The following is a 16,941-nucleotide window of genomic DNA, read 5'->3' as shown; positions in this document are numbered from 1 at the left end:
TGCATTTCTACTGGCCAGTTCTCATTGGCCAGCATCTGCCTTCTTTTCCTGTGGAAATAAAACTTACGGGCAGGAGAAAGGACATATTTGGTAATGTTACGCTCCTCAGCTTCCTGCTCCGGCTGTCTCAGCTGCAAAATGTCAAGGGAAAAAATATCCCTCCAACTTGGAATGAATTCCAGACAGACCCTGATGCCTGCAAATTTGTCAGAGGGAGCCAAGTCCAGAGAAGCAGAACATGAAGAAGGTTCATTATTCGACTTCAAGAGACATTCAAATAATCAGACACTCTGGTATTTATGATTTTCCCCATTTCAGATGGTCTGTAGTTCACAACATTCCCCTCCCTTTACCGCTGATTCTGAGCTTCCTTTTACATTAAACCTCAACAGTTATAAAAAGACTCTCACATTACTCGTAAGCCGCAGGCACTACTAGGAGACACTCTGTTCATACAGGGCTGTTTGGGTCTGGGGAAGGGCAGCTCTTTTTGATTATTAGTCTGGGGAGGCCAGGCCAGGAAGTCAGGCTCACTTCACCCTGACCGCGCCACCGGAGTCCTCATGTAGCTCCCAAGTCTGTGCCAAGGCCTCCTGCCACTCACAGCACCAAATGCGATGATCTTTACTAAAAAGCACTTATTTCCATTGGCTTTCTTATTCATTTAGTCTTTTCTTTTCATGGGGGGCAGTGCGGGGTGGAATAGCCAGTTTATCCTGACTTCCACTTTGTGAATATTCCACCAGGATTGTTTATAAAGTTGAGTTTGGGGGGAACTTCATCTTTCTCCTGGCATTCGGCACATTTTCTGTCTCCTTTAGAACTGTTGCCACATGCTGGCAAAAAGATAAGGAAACTGAACTTGTAATCCAAACCTCATTAAATTGCGGCATACACATTTTCCCTTCCATTTCTTGCTCTCTATTTCTAAATGCCATGCCATTTGTTTGTACTCGGTCACCTTAAATCCTTATTTGGGTTCTCTAACAGGCACGAAGGCATCCCAATATCAATTTTAGTAACTGGTGGAAGTGCCCACATGAGGGATGGGATGTTCAGTCTTAACATGTGGTCTTTATGAATAAGGGTCTTCATTTTTTCTTTTCCTAAACTGTCCAGCTCCTCTACGCTGGTTTTGCTCCTCAACAGTCCAAGGTTTGTGCTACTTCCATGGTGATCATCTGTTAGGTCATAAACATTAGATTGTGGCATCACTGAATGAGTCAGTTGGGAGGAAGCTGGGCTGGAAATACAGCTGAGAGCCTCTGTTGACAGATGGATGCCTTCTTAATCACAGCCTGTGTGGGTAAAGGGAAAGCCTTGCTTGGCCAACCCCTCCCACTCCCACCCCCACCCCCTGCATTGATTCACAAACCTGGACTGCTCCGGAGGAGGCTGGGAAAGTCCATCCCCAGGGAATACCACGTTTTTCCTCCTCCTGCCTCTCACAGGACACCCACACGACTAGGAGGAGGCAGAAAGTGAACAGGGAACTCTTATTACTTTTTGAGAGTCAGCAAGGTAAACCTTTCATTTTCTTTTCCAAATCCTAAACATTTCCCTCTTAAACAGTTGATATTGTTAGCATTGTTTGTTTCTCAGTGTGTGTCCATCTGCCTTTTCTGTAAAATGGGCATAATGAGAGCTCACCTTTCAGAAAACAGTGGGTAGGGCTAGATGGTATAATTATGCTCCCTTTCATCAGTTTTCCCTATCTCTATTAAGCACCAGGTGCTATTGGAAAAGTTACCTTTTTATCAGATTTTTAAAATACAATTGCCGGAGCACATATTTAATTTTAGAAGAAATAGTTTAATAGTTCTAAACGTGGGGTTTCAGACAGCCCTCTGTCAAGAGCCGCTGTACGCTAGGTTGCTAGGAGACTGGACAGCCAAAGAAACAATGCCCTTTCCTGTGACCACTATCAAGAACTGCTCAGGATTCCTGCCAGCCTGTGAGCCTTTATTGTTCAGTCATTTTAGACCTCAAAGAGAACATTCCATCAAGGGATCAGGTTCTATCATCTCACTGGAATGCAATGTAAGACCCCAGAAACTCTAGTACAAACAAATTTACTATGGCTCAGATTAATAATAGATAGCACTTGAGTGTGTGCCCCAGTTGTGTTCCCTCTCTGCTAAGGATAGGATAAATGAAAATAAATTGCAAATTCAGCAGGGAGATTCAGACCAAACGTAAGGAAGAACTTCTGCCATTAAGGACATAGAAGTTGTGAAGATTGCCCCTTGGGAAGAGTTGTTAAGATCAGCCTGAAAGAGCATATTTGAAGGATGAAGATGCAGCCCTCACTGGCAATGGAGGACAAGGTGATATGATTTCCTACGTTTTCTTCAAGACACAAGATTCTCCTAGTTGTGGAAAAGTGACTCTATGCATTACTCACCACTATTAAGATTGTTATTCATGATCAGGCCTGAGTGAAAGCCAGGCTACTCTTACATAACAAAGGCAGATTCTCAGTGTTGGAAGATAACTGAGGAGCCATTCATTTCATCCCTCTTCTTTCACCAATGAAAAATCAGAGACACAGAGCATTCATTGCCACATGGCCAGCAGAAGAGCTGGGCCTAGGACCCAGACCTCTAAGGCTGTCTGTGCTGTGCGCTGTACTACACCACGTTTTCACTAATAATATAGATCTATTTAAAACATAGCTTCATCTCTGAACCCTTACGGAATTTACATTCTGAAAATGCTTTTATAAGAATTCTGTTTATGACATGAGCAGCACTGAAGCAGAAATCTGAGGAACTCTGGGGATTGGTGTGGCTAAAGATCCCAATTTAGAAGAATAGTTTAGGCAAAGCACAAAAGAGGAAATGTTATTTATATGAGCTCATTTCTACTCACCAAAAAATTTAAAAATTGAACTCAAGACCCAACAACTTTTTCCTTTCCTCAGTCCAACATGCGAGGCTTACACATGTATCCCTTTTCCCCAAACCTGTGAGCTTGTCTAATATGTAGTCTCAAGTTTATAAGCTTCCCTTAGAAAAAGTTCTATTTCATTTCTATAAATCATACTTCTCTTGTTTTATAATCCTTGAAATGGATAATGCTGCCTCATCTTTGATGAGGCATTCAACAGCTTTAATTTCTAAGTTATAAATTATTATTTCTTCTCCTTTAAAAATATCTTAGAGGTAAATCTGTCTGTTTCACATAGGAAGCCAGTGGAGTTGTTCCTCATGCTTTCCCCACAAAGCTGCATCCGAAGGGCTTCCTCACCCCCGCTGTGATCACAAGTCATGCCTCACAGATTCATTTCCTTATAGAATGACTTCAGAAAGCCAGCATTTTTAATAAATAGGAAGTCAATTATATTTAATGACTAAATTCTCACCTGAAGTTGATACTAATACTATGATAACTGTCTTGTGCCCTATTTGGGTCTTTTAAAGTTCTTTGCTGTACATCTAAGAAAATCAGAATTTCGGTAGACTCCTCATGCAGTCCGAGAAGGCAATTTCCTAGCTGGTTTGACTTAAGGGGTTCCAGAAGGCATTCTTATCCCACATATTTCTTCTGTTGATCAGTCAGCAACTGAAATTCCAACTAATGGATTCCATTCTTCCAGTTAAGACATCATCTCCAGAAAACTGTGCTAGTTGGCATCCAGCAGTGCCCAAGTATTATTTAACCCATTAGAACCTGTGACAACATCAGCTTTATTTCCTGGACCTCAGCCTGGAACAAAGGAGAGCTACACTTGGATAGTAAACACAAGTGATCTGGATAGATTATGCTGGGAAAAGAAGCCTGGAGTGGGCAGTACAGTGGGAGAACAAGGTAAGAATCAGGTAAAGACTGCCAAAAAACGCTATCACTGAATCACAGCTTTCTCTTGTTTTGGGGGTCTGTATTTATATTACTTGTTTCTCAAGCATCCTTAATATATTTATTTACTTTCTCAAAAGACTTTACTGTCATTAATCTATTTGGATTTTCAAACTGAGTCAGAAGCATACATTATGATATCATTAACTTGAGGGTATGCTAGAATCAAAATGTCCTTCTAGAGTAAGTGTATATTCGAGTAAGTAAAAAACTTAAGGGGAAAAACAGGAGAGCTACTACTCAACTTTTATGGTGATTTACATATGTTAGGTGAGGCAAGAAAGAGGTAGAATGTAAAAGAAAAGGAAATTTAGGTCATTTTTTAGGCTAAGAAAAATCAAGTTGGGGGAATTCAAGGACTGGAAACACCAGTAGAAAGCTAAAGATACACTTTAATCCCAGAGATGTCTCTTAGAAAATATAGTAGTGGTTATAGAGATAGGCTGTTGGGTGATGACAATGCTAGGGCCATAGTAATGTTTCTGAAGAAAGCAACATCCTTTATCTTACTATCATTGGAGAGGTAGACTGATTGTATGGCACTTTTATTGATACTACTAGAAAATTATGCGAGACATCTCACAGAGCAGAATCAGACTTGCAGCCCATGATAAAACAGAAGACCGTCTGCAACATCAAAGAAATACAGAAGATTTTATGGCTTGCTGTTTGTTTACCTACAAGGGAAATGCCTGAAGGCCTGAAGTATGTATTACATGTAGTTTGGCTGCACTTAGAGGAAAAACTTGGATTTCTAACTTGTGTCAAACAAAGAATGCATTGTCCTTGGTCCATATTGATTGGTGAAACACAGAAATTTTCCATTTATTATTCACTTTATTATTGCATTTATTTATTTTTGACTACAGTTTGTTTTTTAATTTCATTACACCTGTTTTCATTCATACAGTGAAATCACTCCTTATCCTTGGGAGAAAATGACAAGAAACGACAGCCACGGAATCTTCCTCTGGATATGGGAACAAAAATAGCTCTCAGAATAAATAGTGGCCACACCCAGGTAACTTCTTCATGAGGTGGCTTGGTGACTTCACAAGATAGGCCCCACCCGACCCATATGGGATGAGCACCATCTGGGCTGACCTCCTCTTTCGGGGTCTGTAATTACTGCACAAAGATGAAGGTGCATCTATGAAAGCAAACTTTGTCAAGATCTCAGTGACACACTCTGCTTTTCCAAATTACCTCAATTGGCAGTGTATATTAGAGTCATGGAATGTCTCTGGAAAGATACATAGGAGACCTAGTGACATTGGATCCTTCAGAGAGGATGACTTTTCACTGTGCACTGCTTCAGACCACCGGAAATTCGGAAATGTATATGGTTGGTGTGCATGTATTATCTCCTTAAAACTAGCTAGCTACCTATCTATCTATCTACCTACCCACCTACCTTCCTACCCAGCTAATTAATTAGCTAACCAAATTTATAAGGTGTTAAAAAAAAAAAAAGAAAAGCCAAATAACTGGAAACACTTAGATCTTCCTCTGTTGCTATTTAGCTAACTGTTCAATTTAACTCTTAAATAAGTTATTTCCTCTGAGTTTTGTTTTTTTTTTTCTTCCACAGAAACTCTGCACCTAAGCAACACTGGTTTCCTTGTCCTTCCCCAAAGATGCCAGGCACATCCTAGCCTCAGCTCCTTTGCAAAAACAATTTCCAATGCCTGGAAAAATCTTGTTTTTGTTATCTCCATGGCTCGCATTTTGCTTAGTTTAAGTCTTGACTCAAATATCACTTTCTCAATAAGGCCTACCTTGATTATCCTATTTAAAATTGCAAACTTAACACCCCAGAATTCCTCATTCATTTTATCTTTCATAGTAATGATCTTCTGTTTTTCTTGTTTGTTTGTTTTATTTTATTTTATATTTTTAAGATGGAGTTTTGCTCTCGTTGCCCAGTCTGGAGCGCAATGGCATGATCTCAGCTCACCACAACCTCTGCCCCCCAGGTTCAAGTGACTTTCCTGCCTCGGCCTCCTTAGTTGGGATTACAGGCATGTGCTACCACACCTGGCTAATTTTGTATTTTTAGGTGAGACGGGGTTTCTCCATGTTGGTCAGGCTGGTCTCAAAGTCCCGACCTCAGGTGATCCACCCGCCTTGGCCTCCCAAAGTGCTGGGGTTACAGGCAAGCCACCGCGCCTGGCCGTAATGATCTTCTTTTTAAAGTACTATGTAAGCATCTTAGTACTTAACATCTTTATTGTCTATATCAAACTCTAGAACCAAGCTCCAAGAAGGCAAGGATTTGTCTTCAAATCTTTTGCTCACTGTTGCTTCCCCCAGCACCTAAGTACTGCTTAGCACTTATAGCTTTTCAAGAAATAATTGCTGAGTAAATAAAAGAACTAATGAGTTTTGCTTTCTAAATTTTTTATTCTTGATTGAATATTATTAAATGATTTGAGACTGACACATCTAGTTTTTAATTTGATGATTATTGTTAAGTTTTTCAAAAACAGATTTCAATGTATATTTTGAAAATAAATTCAAGAATAGCATTTTCTAAAAATGGCCAAGAGATATATGAAAAGATGTTCAACATCACTAGTCATCAGAGAAATGCAAATTTAAACCACAATGAACCTCACACCCATTAGAATGGCTGTTATCCAAAAAGCAAAAGATAAAAAGTGTTGGTGAGGATCTGGAGAAAAGAGAACCCTTGTACACTGTTAGCGGGCATGCAAATGGGTGCAGCTGCTTCGGTTGCTATGGAAAACAGCATGGAGGCTCCTCAGAAAATTAAAAATAGAACTATCATATGATTCAGTAATCCCATTTCTGTTATTGATCCAAAAGAATTGAAAGCAAGATCTCAAAAAGGTAACTGAACTCTCACGTTCACTGTGGCATTATTCACAATGACCAAGACATGTAATCAATCTAAATGTCCATCGACCGATGAATGGATAAAGAAATGTGGTATATACATACGATTAATATTATTTAACCTTTGAAAAGAAGGAATCCTGCCATTGGTGACAACATGGATGAATCTGGAGGACATTTATGCTAGTGAAATAAGCCAGGCACAGAAAGACAAATATTGTATGATTTAAGTTATATGTGGAATCTAAAACAGTCAAACTCATAGTAGTAGAGAACAGAATGATGGTTACCAGAAGCTGGAGGGGGTGGTGAGAGAAATGGGAAGTTGTTGCTCGAAGTGCACAAAGTTTCTGTTATACACAATGAATAAGCCCTAGAGATCTACTGTACAGTGCAGTGTCCATAGTTATGAGTACTGTATTATATACTTAAACATTTGGTAAGAGGAAAGATCTTATGTTAAGTGTTCTTATCACAAATAATAATAATAAAGTGGGTGAGAGAAAACTTTTGGAGACAATGGATAGGGTTATTGCATAGATTGTGGTGATAATTTCACAGATGTGTACTTATCTCCAAACTCAAGTTGTATACATACAGTATGTGCTGTTATTTTTTGTCGGTTATACCTTTAAAACATGGGGTTTTTAAGTGATCTTCTCTAATTGTGAAGTACACCTTTTTCCACTTGACAACTCGTTTGCCTGGCGCATATCCTAATCTTTGTTAACAGATCCTTAACATCTAGATTATTGTTATTAAGATATCATTTTCTGTTGATCAATTTTTAACTTTGGAGGATATCTTTAAGATAATCATTCTCTTTTGAACAAACGTATCATCATTGTTTGAATGTATCCATGTTTATAAGCTTTCAACACTCATCACCTGAAACAAGTTTCGTTTCATCAACTAGAGTAGTTAGCTAGTGACTTCAACCAGGAGGAGACTTAAACATAGGGAATTGGGCACCAAAAAAGTCCATTTGAGGAGTAAGGGCCAGACAACGCCACTGTAACCTTTGAGGAATTCAAGAAGTTGGAAGAATCATGGGAAACCACCCCATGACTCTTGATCTCAGCAACAGCTGTGGCACTGGGGCAGGTTATCAGCAGATTTCCCAGAAGCTGCTGTAAAACCCTGTATCTGTTGTCTGTTCCATTCCCCACATTGCCCACTACTGCTAAAAAGGAAATAACAGCTTCTACTTCTCCCCTTTCTGTAGAATTTGTCTTTCCCAACGTGCTCTAATTTATAAACGAGCAAAGGATTTCCATTTTCAAACCCCACAGGTTCCTCAATGTACAGATTTCCATAGGCCTCAAACCTGAAAGAAATAGAAAGCAAATTGAATTCCTCCTCAGTCTACCAGTTTGTTTTGTTGGTCACTGCTACTAAGTTCTACTGATGTGCACATTCTGTAGGTAAATCCCAAAGATGAGCACATCATGTTCATGTCTCTCTTCCTTCATGACCATGGCATGCTCATCCAGATTGTCTTTTTCTACTCCCAACACAGTGAATATCATGGGAAGCAATCCTAAAGTTACAGAACATAATTCACATAATATGCCTGTACCATAGGTTAAGAAAATTAGCAAATATTGTTCTTTTAATTTAATAATTGTCCATTATTGGCCAGGCATGGTGGTTCATGACTGTAATCTCAGCACTTTGGGAGCCCAAGGTGGGCAGATCGCTTGAGTCCAGGAGTTCAAGACTAGCCTGGGCAACATGGCAAAACCCTGTCTACGCAAAACACACACACACACACAAAACAGCCAGGCATGCTTGTAGCATGCCTGTGGTCCCAGCTACTGAGGAGGATGAAGTAGGAGGATTGCTTGAGCCTGGGCAGTCAAGACTGTAGGGAGCCATGATTGCACCACTGCACTCCAGCCTGGGTGACAGAGAGATCCTGTCTCAAAATAATAATAATAATAATAATAATAATAATAATCCATTGTATTTCTTATAAGTCCCCTCTCTACCTCAGTTGCCTTGCCTATAAGAAGAGGATATAATAGTACTTATTTTATAAGATTATTGTGAGAATTAAATGGAACTTCATCTGCCTATCTATCTACCAAGCTATGTATTTATGTATGTAAGATGTATGTATGTATGTATGTATCTATCTATCTATCTAGAGTTTGGAAGAGTGCCTGGACCACTGTAAATGCATAGTACAAGATAGCTACTATTATTACTATTGCTGTTGTCATCATAATCATCACTCTTTTCTGTAAAAACTAATGGGCTTATATTTCAGATAAATATGTTGAACTTAATTCTCTTTACGTGTCCCTGAAACTATTTATGCCTTTTCCATGGTCTCTTCCTGTGAAACGTGTGGTTCTTCCCTGCTTAAATATGGACTTGGCCATGTGACATGTTTTGGTCAACAGCATACGAGCAGAAGTGACAAACTGCCAGTTCTAAGCCTAGGTCTTAAAAGCTCTGCAAGTGTACTTCCACTTGCATCTTCGCATTCCCGCCACTGACATGAGAAGATTCCCTTTTGGTCACTCCTACCCCTTCAGCCTGGGCCCCAGAATGAATACACATAGGCCAGAGATGCATTGGTCAATTCACAGAATCACAGTGAGAAACAAAGCCACCAGCCATGTCCAACCTAGATCATCGGAACCCCATCCTTCCCAAAATAGGTGTAAACAATAAGTGATTGCTGTTTAGAGCCTCTGAACTTTGGGGTAGTTTGCTATGCAGCAGTGGTGAACTAATACACTTTATTTCAGATGCACCTACCAGTGACTGAGTCAAATGATGACACCTGCTCTTCAACCAAGTCATATTGCATGTTTTGCCCAAATGCTGGCCATGACTCTTTGTGAACGTTGCACAGAGTAGTGCTGCAAAAACTTGAGTGGGTTTGGGGAGAGGCAAGGATTGGTGCCATTTTCTGCCTTCTGTTTTTTGCCGCCTTCAACAGTCTGCCAGCTGCTGCAGCTGCACCTTTTGGACAAATGATGTGATATCCTGGGCATTAGCTTAAATGGTACCACACATGTAAAGAGCCACAGCTGCTATTTGTTGTGCTTCTTGCTGTTCTTGGCTCTGTTGCATTGCCTAAGGGTGGCGTAGATTTCTACACACGAAACATGGCTTTCCAAGATTCACAGATAGAACTTTGATCAATGCAGCCACTAATGATGATGACTGTTCACGGGAAAATAGGGTGGAATCATTTCTGAACAGCCCAAAATTTTTTTAGAGTAAGAAGAATATAAATTAGTTAATCATATAAACATGCATGCTATATCATTGTATGGTTTGTCTTTTCAGGGAAAAGCTAAGACCTCACCTATATTGTTAAGGTGTGTGTATATATATATTTTTTAACATTATTTAATGAGCTAATTTTTGCTTCCTTTGTAGGTTTTGCATAAAGATATTCATGTTAGCATAATGTAGATAAATCTCATGAGTTAATTATTCACTAAATCAAATTTATAATTAGTTTCCATTTCTAAGTAAAAGGTTGAATTGTTCTGCATGTGTTGTGTGGAATAATTGAAAATCATTATTAATTAGTACATGCTGCTGGTGACTGAGATCCCTCTCAAAAATTTCTGAGCTTGGTTTGAAACATAAAAATAAGAAAATAAGAATAAACATAAGTTCAATCTACAATCCATAGAAAAGACATTGTATTTCTATTCCTTTTGAAACTTAACCAAAAGTCTTTATTTATTCACCACATTTGTCAGTGCAATGCAGATGGGAAAAGGAATAAAGGAAGAAAAAAAATTATACATATGGCTCAGCTACAGGGCGATACTTTAAGAGAGTGGAACATAACCCTGCTGTAGAGCACTTTCAATGAAAATATAGACAAAGAATTGTATAGTGTAGTTGTTCTCGTTCCTGGTTGCAAATTAAGTATGTGGAGAGCTTTCCAAAATTATAGATGCTGAGCTCCACCCAAGATTTCTAATTTAGTTGGTCCTGGGCGGGACCAAGGAATTGTTACTTTATGGAAGCTCCCAAGGAATTCCAATGTGTGGACTTAGATGCAGTACTAGTAAGATATTTTGAAATCATCTTAATTCCAAGAGGATGCTAACATGGTTACAATGACTAATTTCAGATTTCTTCAGAGGGGGTTCATAGAGGAATTGAGCTTAGAAGTAGAGCCTTAAAGGAAAGAAGCGACATCATGGAATGACATGAAAAATTATTTTTCTCTTTAAATCAGTTACATAATTTGGGTTTTCTCAAGTTTTGCCATTTTAATCAGCAGAACTTAGATTAATTAATTTGTGAGATGCTTATCTTTGCCTATTAATTTCCTCTATTGATATTTTTACTTGCTGTCAATTGAGATTGCTTTTTCATATCTGTCTTCTTCTGTAAAGTGATGACTTTAGTCAGAAGTGTGCTGGAGCAGTTTGCAGAGCCTTGCAAAATTGATTGTACCTATCTGTTTCCAGCTCTATGTTCATCAATGCCAGGTTGGTAGATTGAAATCAGCCGTGATAAAAGTGTTTACACTATGGAAACTGGCAAATACTAAAAATCATCAGATACTCTCTCACCCCAGACATGGTTAATCATTCAATAGCACACAACTGATTTCAATGGAAGAGAGTTATGGTACATAAATGATTTTTAGTTCTTTATGTTAGATGTCTTAAAATTATAAGTCTCAACTTTCGAGTACCTATTAATCTCCAAAAAATTAAACCTATATTTTACAATAAAGCCTCTTCTGTATTTTTTATTATATTTCCTTTTGAATCCTCCTCCCCATTTCACTCTTACCACCTAAAACAGAAACTCCCACATCTTCTATGCTCAGAGGAGATTTACTTGCGTTAGCTTAAGAATCATTTTATGTTTTCTCATGCCTACCTTCATACCGCCCCATACCACAGTTTTCAGGTTTTAATTTAAGCTCCACAGCAGCCCTTTTCTGTTTGGTGAGAAAAGATAACCAAGAAAATAAATTAGGAGTCTCATGATTGACCCTATTTTTTTTGTTATTCAAGGAAACCCAAAATGAAGCAAAATAACAAAAAATTGCCAAGGAAAACATTTTCAGCCATTTCAATTACTGTTTTAATTGGCTGGGTCTGGCTGCCAGATTATCCTGTAATCTCTACAAGAATGTTATTTGGAAAAAGCTGAAATATGCCCTGCATAGAAGCCACATCCATCCCTTCAGCACATTCTAGTTGGAATAACTTTCTCTCAGCATGCTGGAATCATATTGGAGTAAAATTGGCAGTTCCTGAAAAAACTGAATCCATAGATTATATAAAAACATAATTCACTATCAGCATATTATTGACAAGTCTCAAAAATGTAGTGTGCCTGAATCCAAGATAAAGAAAAGTAATGATATTGTGATGTTTGTACAAATACCTTTAGACAATGTGTAGGCTTGTCTGTGCACATTTGTGTGTGCACAACTGGGTATGTGCTTTGACTGTGCGTGTCTGTGTATTAAATAATAGGACAATAGAATGAGGAGAATGGTTGAAGCTATTTGAATGGTTTCGTAAAAACTTCTTGGGCTGTGGGACGTGTTTTACTAAGATTACACCAAGAAATGGCGCCGGCTGCTTATCAGACTTGTGGGTTCAAAGAAAGGAAATCTTTTCTTGTTTGTTTTAATTAAATGGGTCTTGAAAACATTGCTATTAAAAATAGATGATTACACCCTCAGATTGCCATTTTGATGTGTTCTCATACAAGTGGGATGAAGAGCTACTGTGCACATTAGTTTAGAAAAAACTATTTGTAGTCAGGTTCTACACATGGACTCTAGAAAATGTACACAAAAAAATGTACGTGACTCTGGCAACCAATTTTTTTTTTTTTTACTCTAGACTGTTCTCCTTTTTTAATTTGGGTTCTTTGGCACAGTATTGAAATTATGAAGCCCTGGAACAGCAGCAGCAGCACTCTCTGAGAGCCTGCTAAAAAGGCAGAATCTCAGGCCCCATTCAGACCACCTGGATCAAAATCTGCAATGTAACAAAATCTCCTGATATGATAATATTGGAGAAGCACAGGCCTAAATTATTTTGACTATTTATTTAGAAGTGAAAGCAAATAGGTGTATCTACTCAGTGCCTACATCAAGAATCTTATAGAAACTTATAGTATTTGCTGGAGTATTTATCATTAGCTTTAAGTATAACATACTCTGTGATGTTTCAGCAATATGTAAAAACACCGTCCATCCATTTTTCCAAAAGTTGCATTGCCAAGATTATTAAACCTGTTGTATGCACTTCCGGATTGCGATGACTATGCGGTTGTAGTCAGAAGTTGTGTTGTGGCTGCTGAGAGTAACTACTTCTGTGAGAATCTATTCTGTGGTGTCACAAAGTGGTGCGGAAAAGTTTGTTAATACTTAACGTGGTTCAATCACTGCACATATACTCTGATCAGCTTTTATACAGGAGTCTGCAGCAGAGAAAGAAGTAGCTTGCAAGGTCCAGTCTGCAGGACTTAAACCATAATGGTGCTAATTCACTAAAAAATCACAAATCTGGTTAATCTTTAGATCTGAAGTTACTGAGAGAGAGGATGGGGATGGAAGGACAGAGAGAGAGAAAGAAAGAAAGTGAGTTGGGGGAGAGAGAGGGAGAAATTGGGGGAGGAAGAGAGATGGAGAGAGAGAGAAGAAAAACCCACTACCTAAGAATGATGATGATGATGATGATGATAATGATGATGATGATGATGAATGCGTTTTCAAAACCCTCTCCTGTTTCCAGTTCTTCAAACAGTTGTTCCTACTTGTTGGACTTCATCACAACCAATTGCAGTCTGAATAGAAATAAACACAAAACTATATACCAAAACTATTCTGAGTGTCTGAAAAAAAAAATAAGACTGATCAGTTAAATCGAGAATTCTCAAAGCCTGAGAGTTCTGTATCCCTCTGTTTCCACATTAAAACACTTTCCTCCTAAGATCCATGACACAAGGAAAGCTACAGCCAAATGCAAACCTTCCTTCCTATGTCGTGCTCTCCTGAGTGCCTGTCTTCTTTCTTATCTTGGTGAACCTTCAGAACACCCTGGAAGGATATGGAAACCACCATGTTATCTCCCAGTTCTTCTCCTTCCCTCCCCCAAAAAGATCAGCCTGGAGTCAGTTCCCAACTCTCTCACTTCTGGTTCCTCTGAACTCTCCAGACCCAAGGAGTTCTTCTTAAACAACTTGCCAACACCCAACTCCATCCTCAGAGAGAGGAAGACCCTCCGAAAGGCCCAGGAACCTGAGCGATACAGCAGTTAGGAACACAGGGCTCCAGCAACAGAGAGATCAGGGTTTGTGACCCAGCTTAGTAGCTTGGTGGCTTTGGACAAGATAGCTCTTCTAAGTTTTTTTCCTCTATAAAAAAACCCTGTCTATTTCAGAAAACGTTGTGAATATTAAACAAAAGATTGTACAGTGCAAGTTCTTAGGAAATGTGTATAATAAATGGTAACTCCTTTTTCTCCCACACTACCTCCAAGTTTCTTTTCTCTCTCCCCTTTCTCTCCTTCAGTCTTTTCCTTCTCTCCATTTACCTACACTCATTTCCCTCTTCTACCATCACCACTCTTCATGCTCAAGCCCAAAATGCTCACAAGCAAAATATCACAAGCCAAAATAATGTTTCAGCAAAAAAGAGTCACAGATCCCCAAAGACCATGTGTCCACAGGGACCATCAACTATTTCTTACATTTCTGTTTAATGATCCATTTACTTCTATAACCTATAGTTTCCTCAATTTCCCGCGAGCATTTGTGATGCTCAGGTTTAATAGGATCTGGCTGAATGAACACCACACAGAATGAATACTTCAACTTCCCTCAATCTTTGCTGTTTCCAGTGAAATTGTATGGCATTATCAGACTTGAGTGTAATTCTGTTATCTCTCCTGTATCTCTTGACTTCTTCATCCCACGCAGAGACTTCCCAGTAAAGACTGAGTGGAGTGTGGAATGAGACTGACACATTAACAACAATGCCTGAACCTCTTAGCAACCAGAATTCCAATCGCAAACTGAACATGACAATCCTTTAAAAGTCCACATGCTTTTTAGCACATTGTTGTCCCCTTTTAGAGCAGCACTTTTCAACTTCCTGTCCTGGCATCGAGTTGTTTAAATCAATGACCATAAAGTGTATTGGTTCTAATAATTCTTAGAATACTGAGTTGTGAATGAGTTAGTTTTTATAATATCAATTAAAATGATTTAAAGTTGATTCTAGTGGTAGTATTTCTCTCAGTGCTGGGTCTGAATGTGTCCTTCCAAAATTCATGTGCTAAAATCTAACCTTCAAGGTGAGTGTAGTAAATGGTGGGACCTTTGGAATGTGATTAGGTTATGAGGGCAGAGCCCTCCTGGGTGAGAATATTTTTACCATTATAAAAGAAGCCTGGGGCCCTCATCAGACACTGAATCTGTGGTGCATTGATCATGGACTTCCCAGCCTCCAAAACTGTGAGCAATAAATTTCTGTTATGTATAAATTACCCAGTCTAAAGTATTTTGTTTTAGCAGCACAAATGGACTAAGACCATCGTTTGCATTCTGATGTGCTTTGCAGGAGAGAATGAAGTTGCAGCAGACTGCTCAGGAATTGTATATCACCAGTAGCTTCTGTCTCAGCTAAGCGTGGGTGACTGATACTGATGAGACATTAACAATAGTGGAGATTCTGAATCACTGAGGCACTTGATAAAAGAAATGTTGTGGGTGATGTGAAAACCCACATATGCCCATGAGAGTATATTGAGTTTATAAGTGTTGTTGCTTAGTGTGTCACAGAGAAGTTTATGAGAAACTGTTTGGAGTAAGAAACAGCACAGAAGTTTCAGCCTGAAATGGCTTATTTAGTCACTGACCATCAGAAACAATTACTTTTTACCTTAACCTAGATTTGTAATAGCAGGCTGCGTTGAATTCCTTCACTGAAGTGAAACCTTAGCAAATCTTTAAGTAGTACTCTAAAGTGATGAAAGGTGTTTACATTTTCTAATGTAAATTTCTTGTGGAGATAGAGTTTTTATTCTTCTTGAGTCACAAGACTGCTGTAGACTGTTTGTTCTACACTGCTCCGTTCTAAATGTTCGTTCCTCCCGATATTCATATGTTGAAATTCTAACCCCCAAGAAGACAGTATTAGGAGGTGGGGCCTTTGGGACATGATAAAGTCATGAGGATAAAGCCCTCAAGAATAAGATTCATGGTCTTATAAAGGAGAACCAGAAAGATCCCTCATTTCTTCAATCATGTGAAGACACATGCGCAAGAAGACGGCCAGCTATGAACCAGGTCTTGGGCCATTGCCAGACACTGAATCTGCCAACACTTTGATCTTGGATTTCCTAGCCTGCAGAACTGTGAGAGATAAATTTCTTTTCTTCATAATCCACTCAGTCTAAGATCCTTTGTTCTAGCAGCCTGAATGTACTAAGACATAACACTCCCTTGCCGTTTTATTGTTGAGTAAGGAGGAAGGGTAGGTCTTTTATTGTTGAGTAAGCGGGGGAAGGTCTTTAAGCAGGAGGGGAGGACTTTTGGGGTGAGCACCATGTGCTTATTGCTGCTTGCAGTGGACTCTTTCTCACCCTCTATTTATGTGTTAAGTGGAGTAGGATGTGATTGGGCAAGTGGTTTTTAGCTACATTAAAGTGTCTGTGGGAACTGACTTCTTTGGGCTGTGTAAGAGAATACCATTTCATGAACACTGAAAAAGAAGTCTCTCTTTAGATAAACATTTAGCAGAGCAAAGATTTTGGAGATGCTAATTAATACCTTACATTTATATAGAACATATCCATTTTATACTTTGAAAGATATGATTTTATATAACCTGACATGGCAGCCAAGAGGCAGAAACCAAAGTAAGAGTCACATTCAGTGAGAGTAGTATTCCCACAGCAGGAAATAATTATGGTCAGCAATGTGGGAGGAGAGTCATCCCAAAGTTAGCTGACTAGAGTGGATTAAGTTCACATCTGGCTAATGAGACTATCCAAAAATGAGTCTGGGAATGCATGGGAGCGTTCGACAGTGCTGTCATTTTGTTCTGTCCTTGTGAGCCTCAGCTGGCAGTGTTTCATTGGTGCATTCATTATGACATCATTTTATGGATGAGGAATTTGCAGGCCAAAAAGACCCGAGACTCCCTGGGGGGAAGGGAAATGCCACAGACATCCATGGTCTTGGATGCTCAATGAGTAAACT

At 39.1% G+C, this 16,941-nt stretch overlaps 1 long non-coding RNA gene across 2 annotated transcripts; it reads left to right on the top strand.

Annotated features, from left to right (window-relative positions):
- The first annotated feature begins 1,244 nt into the window (after positions 1-1,244).
- On the top strand, positions 1,245-4,999 carry LOC126952042 (uncharacterized). Of its 2 annotated transcripts, none has more exons than XR_007724777.1 (4): positions 1,245-1,521; positions 3,708-3,810; positions 4,420-4,563; positions 4,769-4,999. It is a non-coding gene; the product is annotated as an uncharacterized LOC126952042 (long non-coding RNA). The 2 variants fall into 2 exon arrangements; XR_007724776.1 differs by having other exon boundaries at positions 3,599-3,810.
- Positions 5,000-16,941: the final 11,942 nt, after the last annotated feature.

The sequence above is a fragment of the Macaca thibetana genome, chromosome 4 (genome assembly GCF_024542745.1).
Source record: "Macaca thibetana thibetana isolate TM-01 chromosome 4, ASM2454274v1, whole genome shotgun sequence".
Lineage (NCBI taxonomy): Eukaryota > Metazoa > Chordata > Mammalia > Primates > Cercopithecidae > Macaca > Macaca thibetana.
The sequence above is the reverse complement of the archived record's forward strand: the minus strand, read 5'-3'. Positions and strand labels throughout refer to the sequence as shown.